The following is a 17,818-nucleotide window of genomic DNA, read 5'->3' as shown; positions in this document are numbered from 1 at the left end:
TTCTAAAATAACAAAATTTTCAACTTAAATTATATTCAAAAATTTAATTAAATAACAAATTAAGTATCTTTAACTAATCACCTTAATTTGAAAAATATCTCTATTTAAGTTGATCAAAAAATTAACAAATTTTCAACTTAATTTTTTTTTAAAAGAATAACTGAATAACTAATTTTCTAGAAATTTCTACTTAATTATTGATTTCAAAATATTCTAATTTAAGTTGATCAAAAATTAGTCATTATAACTTATTTTTAACTTAAATATGTTTTTATAAAAAATTAAATAATTAAGTATTTAGAAAAATCTAGTTAGTTATATCTTCTTAATTTAATTAAATATAGAAAAATACATATAGTTTATCTTGAAAAAAAATTCATTAAACTAAGTGTCTTTTTCTTAAATTAATTTTAAAATAATTTGATGAAAAATTAATTTTATAAATTTCGAAATTACTTATGTTGCTAATCAATTTCATTAGGTTGAACTAGTTTAATTAACCTATTACAGTTATTCAAATAAGGCAAATGGGCCTTCACAATTGGGGTTGTTCATATGAGAGAGAGCTGGGTTCAGTATGTCATACCCACTACTAATCGCCCCCTAACTCTCACACAAGGCCGAAAGGAGAGGAATTTAACCTTAAATGAACAACTGTTATGAATTGAATAAGCCCAACACTAATTGGGCCTAAACAAAATATATTAATAGTGATCATTTTATTTAGCAACTTAGTCCATTTTAATTACAAAAATTAAATGGGCTCCTATATGCATCTAAGCCCAAAGCAAACATATAGGCTCACACAGGCACACTGATTTTGATGGATCATATCATGTTACTAGGTTTATACACAGATGAAAGAAGATTGCAAAATTTACCCGTTACAAATTATTTATTTCACCTATTGACAATTGAACTGTTGGTTAAAATCAGATCATTGGATCTGTCAATAAGTTAACCATAGCAATTTAGATCAAACAATAATAGGTTTTATAAAATAAGTTTTGATAATAAACAATATATAAAACACACATACATGTAACAAGTTGGATAGATGGATATAGGATTTATTTAATTTAAATTAATTGAATAATTAAATTATTTTCGAAAAATCTAAATAATAAATTATTATTTTCAAAAATTATAAAATTAAATTAAATAGTTATTTTCAAAATTAAATCTATAAATTTGAAAATTAGGTTTTCAACAAACCTAAATAACTATTCAAAAAAAATGCTAACAACTTTTTAAATTTTAGGTTATTTAATTAAAATTGAATAAAATATATGCAATAAAATAAAATAATAAATAAATATCATTTATCTGATTTTATAATTTAATTTAAATAAAATAACAAAATTTTGAAAGTTAACAAAATACCTGGTTACATTTTTAAAATTTCTAGATTAAAATAATCTTATTTTCATTTCAAATAAGGTCATTTTATAAAATTAATTAAATAGTACAAAATATAAAATATCTGACATAAAATTTAAAAATAAGATAAAATAATAAAAATTTCAAAAAATTAAGATAACAAATTAAGCAAAATAATAGATTTTATCTATTTTTCAGGTTCAAAAACAACTAATATCTAAACTTAATTAAAAAATTCAATGGTATATAAGTGGTGAGCATGTGTGCCCTTAAAGAGCTCTGTGGCAGTTAGTTTTCTAAATTCCTTTTTACTATTTTAACGTCCTTTGTTGTCGTTTTTCTTTAACTTTTCCAGAATAATAACTTCCTTTTTTTGAATATTAATTGTTCCCTCTCTCCCTATTTTCGATTTTCTGCAACCCCTGCCCTATTTCCATGCTTTTGCTATAGGCTCCATACATGAAAAATCTCTTGAATGATATGAACCATACACTAATTTTGACTGAATCTGAAAGGGAAGTTCAAACTCTCCCTACTGGCTTTCAGATTCAGTCAAAATTAGTGTATGGTTCATATCATTCAAGAGGTTTTCCATATATGGAGCCTATAGCAAAAGCATGGAAATAGGGCAGGGGGTTGCAGAAAATCGAAAATAGGGAGAGAGGGAACAATTAATATTCAGAAAAAGGAAGTTATTATTCTTGAAAAGTTAAAGAAAAACGAGAACAAAGGACGTTAAAACAGCAAAAAAGAATTTAGGATCGCCTATGAAAAGATGGGGCTCAAGCTCAAAGATCTACCCCCTTGTCTCCTGCCTGTATATGGTTTCTCCGGTCAAGGAGTTGCACCTCTAGGGAAAATTCGTCTACCCCTCACCGTTGGACAAGCTCCGATGAGCATAACTATAATGGCAAAATTTTTGGTATTGGACGTTCCATCAGCCTTCAATGTCAGGCTAGGTCGACCAGCCTTGTATGACTTAAAGACTGTTACGTCGATATTCCATTCATGCCTAAAGTTTCCAACGAAGAATGGGGTAGGGTGCCTGAGAGGAAACCAGCAGATTGCTCGGGAATTTTATATTCTTCCAGTGGCCAAGACTAAGAAGGAAGTATCCTCCAGCAAGAGCACGAACAAGGGAAAATGTTTGACCTGTGGAAGAATTAGAAGAGATTGAGATCGATCTAGATATCTCGGCCAGGAAGCTAAAAATTGGAAAAGGTTTGTTGCTCGAAGTAAAATAAGCATTGATAAAATTTCTGAGAGCAAACCTGGACGTTTTGGCCTGGTCACATGAGGATATGGTTGGAATTGATCCTTCTGTAATTTCGCACGTCCTAAATATTTATCCTAACTTCCGACCAATTCAACAAAAGCGAAGGCTATTGACAAAGAGCGAGCACTAGCCCTAAAGGAAGAGGTAGAGAAGCTACGCAACAATAATTTCATAATAGAAGCTTTCTACCCAGCTTCGGTTGCCAATCCCGTCTTGGTACCCAAGCCGAACAAGAAATGGTGAGTGTGTATTGATTTCACGGACCTCAACAAAGCATGCCCTAAAGATTGTTTTCCACTCCCAAGAATCAATCAGCTCGTGGATGCAACAGTCGGGTATGAAATATTAAGCTTCATGGATGCTTATTCGGGGTACAATCAAATCAAAATGCATCCACGAGACCAAGAGCATACAAGTTTTCGAACAGATATGGGTCTATATTGCTACAAAGTCATGCCATTTGGTCTTAAAAATGTTGGAGCGATATACCAAAGATTGGTAAACAAAATGTTTAAAGACCATATCGGGGGAAACATTGAAGTGTATGTGGATGACATGCTCGTCAAATCCAGGAAGGTTGGGGGCACATAGATGACCTTGTCGAATGCTTCAAAGTCCTCAGGAAGTACAACATGAAACTAAATCCCTTAAAGTTCTCCTTTGGAGTCATCTCGGAAAAGTTTCTGGGCTTCATTGTCAATGACCGAGGAATCAAAGCCAATCCAGAGAAGATTCAAGCCCTCCTGGATATGAAGTCGCCAACAAGAACCAAGGAAGTGCAAAGTTTGACTGGTCGGATCGCCGCTATCGGTAGATTTGTTTCAAAATCAACAGACAAGTGTGTCCCATTCTTCAACATCCTTCGAGGAAATAAGCAATTCGAGTGAACAGAGGAATGCAAAAAAGCTTTTCAAGAGCTAAAAATGCAACTCACAAAGCCTCTCGTACTTTTAAAACCTCTAGACAAAGAAAAATATGGGATATACTTAGCTGTCATGGAGCACGCTGTGAGTGCCGTGCTGATCAGAGAAGAAAACAACATACAACACCCAGTCTATTACATTAGTGAAAGGCTCATTGAGGCCGAAGGCCAATACCCATTGATAGAAAAACTCGCTTACTGCCTGCTTCTTGAAATAAGAAAGTTAAGGCCCTATTTTCAAGCTCATCCTGTTCGGGTGTACACTGACCAACTATTACACCAAATATTGCAAAACTCGGACGCCTCTGGACGGCTACTCAAGTGGGCAGTGGAGCTGGGTCAGTACGAAATCACCTTCCAACCCCGAACAATAATCAAAGTCTAGGCCCTAGCAGACTTTGTGGTAGAATGCACAAGCAAAGAAGAAAGCATATCAGAAGGAAACCCCGAGCCGGTAAAAACACCCCAGCTAAGTAATAAAGAAGATAAGCCGACTTGGAAACTGCATGTGGACGGGTCGGCTACAGATCAACTATCTGGTGCAGGAATCGCCCTTGTCACACCTAGGGGCAACACATGCACGCTACAGTCAAATTTGGATTGAAGGCACCTAATAATGAAGCCAAGTATGAAGCTTTTATCGTTGTCCTAAAATTAGCCTGGGAGATGAAAGCCAAACACATTGAAATCTGTAGTGATTCACAGCTGGTGGTAACTCACGAATCTGGAGAATACGAGGATTAGGGGGAAAAGATGATAGCATATCTGAGCAAAATACATGACCTACTCGCACAATTCAAACCCTACGGTCTCAGACAAATTCCAAGGGAAGAAAACAAGATTGCGAACGCGTTAGCTCAATTGGCAACCAATAAGTTAAATTATAAAGCGAACTTGGTTCCTATCCCGTTCCTAGAAGAGCCTAGCATTACTGGCACATAAGAGATCGAAATGATCGATACTTCCCCAAACTAGATGACACCGCTAGCAGCTTACCTCAACAGTGGGGAACTCCCAGATAATCAAAATGAAGCTCAAAGGTGAGAAGGAAGGCAGCACGGTATATCATAGTAGAGGGAATTATGCACAGAAGAGGGTTCTCCATGCCATTGCTCAGATGTTTTACTCAAGAAGAAGCTGCACGACTTCTATCTGAGGTGCACGATGGATTTTGTGGAAATCATGCCGCCGCGCAAAGTTTATCTAAGAAAATTCTAAGGCAACGGTATTTTGGGCTGATAATGATTGGAGATTCAAAGGCCTATGTTAAGAAATGTGACAAATGCCAGAGATTTTCGAAGATACATCAAGCTCCGCCCAACGAGTTAACTCAAATGCAAAGTCCATGGCCTTTCACCATTTAGGGAATTTACCTGATCGGACAATTACCCAGGCAAGGGAGGAGTGTAGTACGCAGTGGTAGCGGTTCATTACTTCACTAAGTGGACGGAAGTCGAACCACTCACAACCATTACATCTAAGAAAGTTAAAGACTTTGTTGTGAAGAACATAATCTACCAGTTAAGATTGTTTGACAGTCAGTCCTTCACTGATTTTTGTGCAAACCATGGTATCATCAAAAGTTTCTCCGCAGTGACACATCCCAAAGAAAATGGTCAAGTTGAAGCAGTCAACAAGACCCTGAAGGATACACTAAAGAAAAGACTCGAGGATCCTAAAGGAAACTGGCCGAAGGAGATCCCTAAGTTCTATGGTTGTATCGAAAAGCTAAAAAAATGACAATCGGACAGACTCCATTTGCCATGGCATATGGATATGAAGATATGCTGCCTGTAAAGCTCGAACCACCATCCCACAGCAGATTTACGTACAACCAAGAAGCAAATCACGTACTCCTTGCCGAATCACTTGATGAAATCGAAGAGAAGCGAACCACAACAAACTTAAAGGTTATAGCCCATTAACAAAAAGTAGCTCGATATTTCAACAAACAAGTGAAGGCTCTCAGAAATTCTTTGTGGGAGATATGGTCCTAAGAAGAGAATTTCTAAACACCAAAGACAGTATGTGTTGGAAATTATTTTACCAGAATCTTAGATCTACTCACAAGTATGTTGATTAACACCCTAAATATGAACTTTCTAAAACGATGAAATAATTACACATATAAAGTTTAGTAAACCTTACATTGGGTGCTGATTAATGCTCAAATTTGTATATTTTAAACTTTTAATTGTGTGAATAATTAGAGTTAAATTATTTATTTTCATGAGTTTAAATATAAAACAATTATCTAACTTGAAAATATTTAACTTAATCTAATTTTTTATTAATTTTAAGATTTGTGCAAATTTGTGATAGAAATGCAAAAAGGCGGTCATAAAAACGAGTACAACAAATTGAGCCCATTTGGAGTCAACATCTCAGCCTAATCTTATTCAATCAAGCAATTGGGCTTCGTGTTATATTCGACCAAAAAGAAAAATATGGATCATTCTCTCCAACAAGAGCCAAGTCAAAGTTATCTCTCCAATCACCAAACCACCCCCACGTTGTGAGCCAAGGCCACCTTCATCTCATTCCTTTTAATATGGGAAGTTCCAAGTCCAAGTGAGAGTAGCATCTTTCAGCCATGATTTATATATTGCCACGTCCAAGAGCCATGTCATTAAGCTGAATTTATTATCTTGCACACATGACTTTACCCATAACAGATCAATTACTCCATCATAACTACCAGTTGACACTCATGTGCTCCACTTCACTACGAAATTGAAGCCATTTTCTCAACTTATTTGCCCACTAATTGTACCAGATTTGGGGTCTTAGTTTCTCTATAAATAGAGAATCAAATGTAGTGAAAAAGGAATCAGATTTTAGTAGTGTTATTATACCAAAATTTTATCTTTTTCTTTCCTTCTTCTTTATTTTACTTTATTAATTTTGGTGTAAAGACAATGCATTTTCTAGGCTAATTTCTTTGGCAAGACTCAAGTGTAAGTTCATGTAATTTTTATTTTTCTAAGGTATTGATTCTCTTTCTTCTTCATTTCCATATTTATTATATTAAATTTCTCTTCTTCTAAATTGCACATTAAATTTAATAGTACCTTTTATATAAGTTCAGTCATGCTTTTCTTATGTAAGTTAGGCTATTAATTATTAGGGTGTTTATTATATTATATGATTTTTACTGCATTCTGCCGGTGGTATTTTGTCGATTTAAATTATATAATATGATAGTATTTTTAGAAGTAGTATGAATTTAATTAGAGAACATATTTTTCTAGTGAGCTTAATTATACACATTTTCCAACGATAATTAATGGTGTAGAATTATAGTTGAGGTTGAAGAATCAATTTTATTAGGAAAATATAATTGCATGTACAGAGCTTGTGTCTTCCATAATCATTTTCTGATCACTTCTCATTTTAATTACTTCCTTAATTTTTAAAAATCATTTTCTCAATATTCTCACATCACATTCAAGGTTCTTATTTTATTATCGTAAAATTACTAATTGTCCTTTTGAGTGTATTTTTTCTCCCTGTGGATACGATATATAGCCCGTTTACTACCGCGACCGCAGTGTAATTAATTGGGCGACATCAATTTTTGGCGTCGTTGCCGGGGAGGTTTCTGCGCTACAAGAGCTTAGTTAATATAATATAATTTAGTTTTTTTTGAAGTTATATATAGATTAAAAAAATTATTATATATTATTATTATTATTATTATTATTATTCTTTACTCTTTTAGTAAAGAAAAAAAGAAGCAAGTAGTTTAATTTTTTTTTTTTAGTTTATTTGTTAGTTGTATTTATTATTTTGCTACTATATTAGGGTGTTAGCTATTTTTTTTTATACATTATTTTCTTTTGTATTATTTTTTTAGGATTAGCCATTTTTTTATTTATTTATTTTAGGTTAGTTGTAGACTTTTACCCTTTAGGCTAAAAAAAAAAGAAAAGTTGTGCATAAAATATTTTCATAAACTTTTTAGTGTAAACCCAATTGTGTAATGGTAAAAGTGGTACAAACTGAGATTATTATGTCTAAGAAAGATTGGCTTTAAATGTTTGTGGTAGAGTACCCTCTACACTTTCTAGCAACCCTGGGGAGTTCTAGTAAAAGTGTGGGACGAAGAGGTACCTTGGCAACCTTCCCAATCGGCCTGAGAATGTCTTGTGTGAATACCCTTGCATTATTACATAGTTGTAATTTACATTATTTAACAAGTGAAAATACAAAAAAAAAAATTAAAAAAATAATAAAAAAAAAGTGAATGTCACGAAATAGAGACAGATTAGGGAGATTTGTAAAACAACAAATTGAAATTTTAGAAAACTCTCCTAAATCGTCTTCTTCCACTCGTTCTCATTCACCACCATCACCCATACTTCCTGCACTGCCAATGATGGCTCAACAACAGGAAATCCAACCAAGAACGTTACAGGATTATCTACATCCTACGCGTACGGCCACACCTTCATGCATAATGTATCCCATGAATATGCCCAACTTCGATTTCAAACCTGGCCTGATTCAACTTTTACCAACCTTTCATGGTATGGAAAATGAGAGTCCATATGTGCATATTCAGGCCTTCGAAGAGGTGGTGGCCACATTCAACAACCATACTGACATCATAAACTTGGTGAGATTGAAGTTCTTTCGTTTCTCACTCAAGGAAAAAGCCAAAAGCTGGTTGTATTCTTTAAGGCCAAGGTCTATTGGGACATGGGAAGAAATGACAAAAGTATTTTTCTCTAAATTTTTCCCACCCCATAAGACCAGCAACCTTAAGAGGCAAATCTCTACCTTCACCCAAAAGGACCACGAAACATTTCATCAGGTCTGGGAGAGGTTTAAAGATTTGATGGGCCAGTGCCCACATCATGGATACGAAATGTAACACCCTAACTATCTTAGGCGTATTACGTGATTTTTAAACGTACTGTGCAGCTCGTTGCTATTCAACGAGGTTTATGGAAAAACGTGATTAATTAAAATTTTGCTTTTTAATTAAACTTATAAACCATATTATAAAAGTCTCGGGATCCCGATTTATAAAATCATTTACAAACGTTTTAACTGTTTAACTTTTACATCAAAATAAAGTCGTCTAACGACCAGTTGCAAAAATCTCAGCCTTGCTGTCCCGAGGATCGTACGCTCCAGGCCTACTTGGCACGACATGTACAATCTCATAAGCTCGCTCACGGTCCATCGGCTATAGCCTTGCCTTTACCTACACATGAACATAAAGCGAGTCGACGGACTCGATGAAAAGCATAATAATATCATACATAAAACTAATCGCCGTGTCCAACACGATGCGAGTCCCGCTTTACGCCATGTCCAACATGGTACCGAGCTACTGCGCCATGTCCAACATGGTACTGAGTTTTGAACGTTCGGGGGGACGGTACTATTGACAAGTATCCTCCCGATCGGTCGAACCGGTCATACTCGCCGCCCGGTCATACTCCGGCCACTACCAGACGGGATAGGTCAATAGCCTTGAACCACCAACCAAATGTCGGCTGATCGGCCGAGCCCGTCATACTCACATTCGGTCATACTCGGCACATGTACCGACGTGTGAGGTTGGATGGTTCGAAGCCTAAATACATAACTAATGTAATCTAGCGGGCTTCCTACATGCACGCTAAACATGTAATCTACATATGCATCTTGTTATACTAATCTTACACGGATTAGATTTCGATGTGCCAGTCAACTTTCGAGCAGGCAAAGTAGCCGACGGATTGCGGCTCCTAAACCATAAAAATCACAACGCTATAAGTGACACGCTAAATCACTTTCCGGGGACTAAAACTTGAAACTAAAAGTTTCCCTATCGATAAAAAGCATGGCAATACCCCTAAAAACCTAAAAACGAGAAAAACTAGGGTTCGGAAAAATTCCCCAACCTAGGATTCCGGTTAATTATCTTGGACACCCATCCGAATTCCGGTTGCACAACCGGGTTCCTCTCGCAGAATTTTTCAAAAATTCATAACTCGATCAAATCTAACCTAAATCATGCAAGACCTTCCAGACCTGATCTATATACCCCAAATAACCATTCAAAGGCAACAAAATCACCCAGAACTCACAGAATCACAAAATGCCATTAAAGACCAAGCTTTGAGTTCCAAAACTCAAACTTGATTAAAATCCACTAACATGCAATCAAGCTAGATCAAACCTACATAAATATGCATAACTAAGCCTCTGAAAATGAAAATGATCAACCACAGCCAGTAATTTACAGATTCACATACATTTTCAAAAATCATGCTCTTGAACTAAAAACTCCCAAAACATAATTCCAAGTAATCAACATGCATACACTAGCTCTGAATTACTTAAAAAATAGCAAGATAAACTTTAGAAAACAACAACAAATCACAGCAGCAAGAAATAAACAAGCATTTACTCCACCTTTTTCATCATTTTTTTTCATAAATTTAAGGAAGAAATCAAGAGAGCTAACCTAGCTTGGAAAAATGCTTAGATTAGGATGAGAATTGCTTGGAAATCAAAGAGGAAAATCAGCTTCATGCACCCAAAAGCCTCAGCCGAAATTAGAGAGAGAATGGAGAGTTTTCTTTGAAAATTTTCTTTCTTTCTTACTTAGTGATTTTTTGCTAAAAAGGGAAAATAAATAAACTATATGCAATATACATTTCAGCCAAGAATACACATAATTAAATATTTATTTTTCAAATAATACACTCACATAAGACAAAACACTAATGGGGCAAAAAGACCATTTTGCCCCTCCACCATAAAATCATGAAAATCATACTAAAGGGGTATTTTTGGGAAATTCTAAATTCCCGGCCATTCCCGACATTCCCAATGTCTAAACCGAGTCCCCCCAATTACCAACATACTAAGTTGTGATTTCTCTTTGCGAGCCAAACGCAGGAGTTCCAAAATACGGACACCGAAATACGAAATATAAAAACTACGATGACATAATCATGCATTTTACGAATTCCATAAATAACGGTAATAAATTATTTAAATAGCTATAAATAATTTCATAATTTAAACATAAACAAGCGCTAATTTCCAAATTAACTAAGCGGGCTTTACAACTATCCCCCCTTAAAAGGATTTCGTCCCCGAAATCTAACTCGAATAACTCTGGATATTGAGCTCTCATATCCGACTCTAGCTCCCAGGGTGGCTTCCTCCACCTTCTTTGTTCTCCGGAGAACCTTGACCAATGCTATGGTCTTATTCCGAAGGACTTTATCCTTTCTATCCGGGATGCTGCTTGGTTGTTCTTCATATGACATGTACGTTTGAAGTTGAAGACTCTCATAATCGAGTATATGAGAGGGGTCGAAACGTATTTTCTCAACATTGAGACATGGAATACGTTGTACCTTCTTGATAAAGTAAGGCTTGAGGCAATGCTAACCGATATGCCACTTGACCTATCTTCTCGAGAATCTCGAAAGGTCCTCGTAAACCTAGGGCATAACTTGCCTCTTTTCCGAAACGTTTAATCCCCTTCATCGGAGATACTCGCAAAAACACATGGTCCCCTACTCGGAACTCGACATCTCTACGTTTCGGATCTGCGTAACTCTTACTCTGCTTCTGTGAGGCAAGCATTCTAGCTTTTATCTTTTCTATTGCCTCATTGGTCCGCCGATAGACTCTGAACCTAGGTATTTCCTCTCCTGTCTCATCCCAAAGTGGATAGGGGATCTACATTTCCTACCGTACAACAGTTCATAGGGTGCCATCCCTATCGTACTCTGATAACTGTTGTTGTATGAAAATTCTATTAACGGTAGATATTTACTCCATGAACCCTCAAAGTCCATAACACAGGCTCTCAACATATCCTCCAATATCTGAATTGTCCTTTCGGACTGACCATCTGTCCGAGGATGGAATGCTGTCTTGAATTTTAGCTTCGTACCCATTGCCGTTGCAAACTTTGCCAAAATTTGGAGGTGAATTTCGGATCCTCGTCCGAAACTATAGACTTCGGTACCACGTGAAGTCTCACTATCTCTACGACGTACGGTTCGCCGTGATCCACTTTGTAAATGTTGTTACATAGGCGGAAAATGAGCGATTTCGTAAATCGGTCCACCACTACCCGGATGGAATCATACATACCCGTGGTCCTAGGTAACCCGACCACAAAATCCATAGAAATATCCTCCCATTTCCATTACGGTAGGGTTAGAGGCCGCAACAACCTGTCGGTCTCGATGTTCGGCCTTGATACGCGACAAGTGAGGCATCTCGATACGAATTCTACCAAATTCTTCTTCATACGCGTTCCACCGAAGTACGGTTTCAAATCTTGGTACATCTTGAGTGGTGCGGGATGCGGAGAATACGGGGTAGAATGAGCCTCCTCAAAGATCTCGTTTCTCAATTCCACAATTCGGAACACAAACCACGGCTCTATACAAAAGCATCCCACTATCGACACTTTGAAAAGTCTTTGGCTTGACCGTATTACCTCATCTCGGATCTTCACTAACTCCGGATCTGTCGTCTGAGCATCCTTTATTCTTTCTAACAGATCAGATTGCAGCGTTAAGCTGTGAAGCTGACCTACCACAAACTCAATGCTGGATCTAACCATATCCTCTGCTAGCTGAGGTGAGATCTGAACCATGCTAGCTACTTGCCCGGGACCCTTTCTGCTCAGGGGATCATGCACTACATTGGCTTTTCCGGGATGATAGAGGATCTCGCAATCGTAATCCTTCACCAATTCTAACCAACGCCTTTGTCTCATGTTCAAATCTTTCTGAGTAAAGAAATACTTGAGACTTTTATGGTCGGTATAGATCTCGCACTTCTCCCCATAAAGGTAATGCCGCCAAATCTTCAGTGCAAAAACCACTGCGGCCAATTCTAAATCATGAGTCGGGTATCGCTGTTCATAATCCTTTAACTGACGGGAGGCATAAGCGATAACCCGATCGGCTTGCATCAATACGCACCCCAAACCCTGTTTGGATGCGTCACAGTAGACTACGAACTTCTCCTTGTCCGAAGGCAAAGCTAGTACCGGTGCAGTAATCAACCTCTGTTTCAGCTCCTGAAAACTAGCTTCGCATTTATCTGACTAGATAAATCGCTGGTTCTTCTTTGTAAGCTCGGTTAGGGGCATTGAAATTTTGGAGAACCCCTCCACGAACCTACGGTAGTACCCAGCTAATCCCGAAGCTTCGATCTACATCCTTGTCTTCGGTCTCGGCCAATCCCTGACGGATTCAATCTTCCCAGGATCCACCTTGATCCCATCTTTACTCACAATGTGCCCTAGGAAGGACACCTGAGACAACCAGAACTCACATTTCTTGAACTTGGCGTAGAGCTTATGTTCTCGCAGTCGTTGCAGTACCATCTGAAGATGTAACTCATGCTCCTCTTCTGACTGAGAGTACACGAGGATGTCGTCGATAAACACAATCACACAGATATCGAGGAAATCCTTGAATACTCTATTCATCAGGTCCATGAATGCTGCAGGAGCATTGGTTAGTCCAAATGACATAACCAGAAACTCGTAGTGTCCATACCTAGTGCGGAAAGCCGTCTTCGCGATGTCCTCCTCTCGGATTCTCAACTGATGATAACCCGAACGGAGATCAATCTTAGAAAAGACCGTCTTTCCCTGAAGCTGATCGAACAAGTCATCGATCCTAGGTAATGGATATTTATTCTTCACCGTCAACTTGTTCAACTCTCTGTAGTCGATGCACATCCTCATAGATCCATCCTTCTTCTTGACGAACAAAACCGGGGCTCCCCAAGGTGACACACTGGGCCGAATGAACCCTATGTCAAGCAACCCTTGGAGCTGAATCTTTAGTTCCTTAAGTTCAGCTGGAGCCATCTTATATGGGGCTTTGGAAACCGGATCCACCCCTGGTGCCAAGTCAATCACGAAATCGATCTCCTGCTGAGGTGGTAACCCTGGAAGTTCTTCGGGAAAGACGTCCAGAAATTCCCGAACCACTCTGATGTCCTCTGGCCGAATGGTATCTGGCCGAGTGGTGTCCACCACCACGGCCGGAAACCACTAAGCACCCGCCGTGCAATAATTCTCTCGGCCGACATAGCCGAGATCACGGGATCCGAGATCCACAGGCGAACCCACGAACACAAACGGTTCTTCACTTTGGGTTGGAAGACCACCATCTTCCTCTTACTGATTAATGCTCGCCGAATATTTAGATAGGAAATCCATTCCTAAAATAATATCGAATTCGACTAAGCTCATCTCTGTCGATCGGCGCTTAACTCTCTACCATCTATCCCGATCGGCATAGACCTAATCCACCTATTGGAGATAACCAATTCTCCGCTGTAACGGGGGTTCCAAACCACGATTCATATCTATCAAAGGGTCTACCCAACTTACTAAAGACTCTGGCCGCCACATAAGAATGTGTAGCCCCAGAATCAAACAGCACTGAATATAACGAGTTGTTAACAGAAAGCTAACCTGTGACTACTGATGGGCTGGCATCTGCATCAGCCTGCGTGATAGCGAATACCCTGGCTGGAGTAGGTATCGCTGGAGCTCTCGGTGCCTGCGGCGGGCCGGGGACATTCCCCTCTTGAAGTGTCCGGGCATGCCACAATGAAAGCATCACGACCCTTGCACTCACCCCGATGATGCCTCTTTGCGGTAGGGCACTCGGGGATAGGAGAATCGGGTCTCATTACCACCACGGGACGACTCCCTCGATTGCGGTTCCCCGGGAACCTCTTGTTCGACTCGAGCCGCGCGGAAGCGTGGATGCCCTCTTCCTCGATCAATGGCCGAACTACTACTCCCCTGCTATAGCCTGATGCGGGAGGGGTAGGAGCTCCGCCAGCAACCGGAGTACTCGGCTGATTCGACATGCACCTTGCGCCCTCGGCTCGCGGTCAGAAGGCCTTCTCCACCATCGAGAGCATAGGTGGTGCTGTCGTCGGTGGTAATCATCGGGTCATGCACGATCTTGGGATTCAACCGTCCGGATACTTCTCCTTCTTGCTGAAGTCGGTCGGCACAATTCCGAGGCTAACCTCGCCAGCCGTCAGGCGAGTAGTATACTCGGTGACGCTCATGTTTTCCGCCGGGTCGTGAACGAACTCTTTCCTCTTGGCGCTTCGACCGCCTCATTATAGTATTTCGCGTTGAAGAGTTCTGAAACCTTTCCCGTGTCATGGTGGTGACATCGTGAATCCGAGACACCATGTCCCACCATACCGGGCGTCCTCACAGGCCCCGAAACGTGGCGCACACCAGCTGCAGCATCGTTACAAGTGACACCCATGAAATTCGGGATTACCGGTAATCACCTTTGTCGACCCCTTTGCTCGGCTTTCATCACGTCGGACCTCCCGGGAATACCGAGGTGCTTGCTTCGAGCAGCTCATACAAAGGTTCCAATCTATGGGCCGCCACCACTAACTCGGCACGGGCAGCGAGGGCGAGTGCCACCGGAACTACGGGCACGAGGCTGCCGAGGAGCACCTGCTGTCTCGACCTCCGAATCTCGAGGTCTTGCTCTTCGATCCGGCTTGCATCTCCGCAAACCGGCAACTCCCAATTTGGGGCTCCACCCGATCGGTGGGGGAGCTCAGGCAGCGTGGCGGGTTCTCGTCACCCGGCCACAAGCCACCGCCTCGGGGACCTCTGCCTCGGCCCCCGGCGGTGGGGGGCGGGCTCCCTCTCCCCGATTCGACCCTACCGGGTGCCCGACTCCCGGTAGTCGCCCGGGCGTCCATCGATTAGAAAGCTGCCGAAACCAAGAGTTGGCATATCGGGTCGTATTCAAGGCGAGCTTACTAATGCCGCTTAATTTGGAAATTAGAAATGAAACATGCGCCTACTCTACTTATCGGGCTACTAACATGCTTCTAACGGGCTTTTCTTTTTCATAACCGAATAAAATAAACTACTAAAGCAATAAAGGCTTACTGCGGGAACCGTGAAGAGCTAAGCTGGCGATGATGATTGTACATGTCGTGACGATCTTCGGAAGACAACACAGCGGCTACGATACCAAATTGTAACACCCTAACTATCTTAGGCATATTACGTGATTTTTAAACGTACTGTGCAGCTCGTTGCTATTCAACGAGGTTTATGGAAAAACGTGATTAATTAAAATTTTGCTTTTTAATTAAACTTATAAACCATATTATAAAAGTCTCGAGATCCCGATTTATAAAATCATTTACAAACGTTTTAAGCATTTAACTTTTACATCAAAATAAAGTCGTCTAACGACCGGTTGCAAAAATCTCGGCCTTCTTGTCCCGAGGATCGTACGCTCGGCCTAACTGCGCCCCGAGCATGTACGATCTCATAAGCTCGCTCACGGTCCATCGGCTACGCCTTGCCTTTACCTACACATGAACATAAGCGCGTGAGTCGACGGACTCGGTAAGAAAAGCATAATAATATCATACATAAAACTAGCGTCGTGTCCAACACGATATCGAGTCCCGTCATCGCCATGTCCAACATGGTACCGAGCTACTACGCCATGTCCAACATGGTGCGGGTTTTGAACGTTCGGGGGACGGTACTATTGACAAGTATCCTCCCGATCGGTCGAACCGGTCATACTCATTCTTGGTCATACTCCAGCTGTACCGACGGGATAGGTCCAATAGCAACTGAACCACCAACCAAATGTCGGACGTCGGTCGAGCCGGTCATACTCATTCTTGGTCATACTCCGGCTGTCTGCAGACGTGACGGGGTTGGATGGTTCGAAGCCTAAATACATAACTAATGTAATCTAGCAGGGCTTCCTACATGCACGCTAAAGATGTAATCTACATATGCATCGTTATACTAATCTTTTTACGGATTCGATTTCGAAGTGTGCGGTAACCCGACCGGCCAAGAAGCCGAGCGCGAATCAGCTCCTAAACCATAAAAATCACAACGCTATAAGTGACACGCTAAATCACTTTCCGGGGACTAAAACTTGAAACTAAAAGTTTCCCTATCGATAAAAAGCATGGCAATACCCACAAAACCTAAAAAAGAGAAAAACTAGGGTTTGGAAAAATTCCCCAACCGTGAGCAGGTTGCCCAACCGAATTCCTATTTCCGGGAATTACGGACACCCATCCGAATTCCGGTTGCACAACCTAATTCCGGTTCGCAGGAATTTTTCAAAAATTCATAACTCGATCAAATCTAACCTAAATCATGCAAGACCTTCCAGACCTGATCTATATACCCCAAATAACCATTCAAAGGCAACAAAATCACCCAGAACTCACAGAATCACAAAATGCCATTAAAGACCAAGCTTTGAGTTCCAAAAGTCAAACTTGATTAAAATCCACTAATATGCAATCAAGCTAGATCAAACCTACATAAATATGCATAACTAAGCCTCTGAAAATGAAAATGATCAACCACAGCCAGTAATTTACAGATTCACATACATTTTCAAAAATCATGCTCTTGAACTAAAAACTCCCAAAACATAATTCCAAGTAATCAACATGCATACACTAGCTCTGAATTACTTAAAAAATAGCAAGATAAACTTTAGAAAACAACAACAAATCACAGCAGCAAGAACTTTAAATAAACAAGCATTTACTCCACCTTTTTCATCATTTTTTTTCATAAATTTAAGGAAGAAATCAAGAGAGCTAACCTAGCTTGGAAAAATGCTTAGATTAGGATGAGAATTGCTTGGAAATCAAAGAGGAAAATCAGCTTCATGCACCCAAAAGCCTCAGCCGAAATTAGAGAGAGAATGGAGAGTTTTCTTTGAAAATTTTCTTTCTTTCTTACTTAGTGATTTTTTGCTAAAAAGGGAAAATAAATAAACTATATGCAATATACATTTCAGCCAAGAATACACATAATTAAATATTTATTTTTCAAATAATACACTCACATAAGACAAAACACTAATGGGGCAAAAAGACCATTTTGCCCCTCCACCATAAAATCATGAAAATCGTACTAAAGGGGTATTTTTGGGAAATTCTAAATTCCCGGCCATTCCCGACATTCCCAATGTCTAAACCCGTCCCCCAATTACCAACATACTAAGTTGTGATTTCTACTGAGCCAAACGCCGAGTTCCAAAATACCGGACACCGGAAATACGAAATATAAAAACTACTGATGACATAATCATGCATTTCTGAATTCCATAAATAACAGTAATAAATTATTTAAATAGCTATAAATAATTTCATAATTTAAACATAAACAACTGCTAATTTCCAAATTAACTAAGCGG

At 39.5% G+C, this 17,818-nt stretch overlaps 1 non-coding gene across 1 annotated transcript; it reads right to left on the bottom strand.

The window, feature by feature from the left end:
- Positions 1 to 8,337: 8,337 nt before the first annotated feature.
- Positions 8,338 to 8,444, bottom strand: LOC115724237 (small nucleolar RNA R71). Its single transcript, XR_004013038.1, has one exon. It is a non-coding gene; the product is annotated as a small nucleolar RNA R71 (small nucleolar RNA).
- Between the last annotated feature and the right edge of the window lie 9,374 nt (positions 8,445 to 17,818).

This window comes from Cannabis sativa, chromosome 9 (genome assembly GCF_029168945.1).
Source record: "Cannabis sativa cultivar Pink pepper isolate KNU-18-1 chromosome 9, ASM2916894v1, whole genome shotgun sequence".
Classification (NCBI taxonomy): domain Eukaryota; kingdom Viridiplantae; phylum Streptophyta; class Magnoliopsida; order Rosales; family Cannabaceae; genus Cannabis; species Cannabis sativa.
The sequence above is the reverse complement of the archived record's forward strand: the minus strand, read 5'-3'. Positions and strand labels throughout refer to the sequence as shown.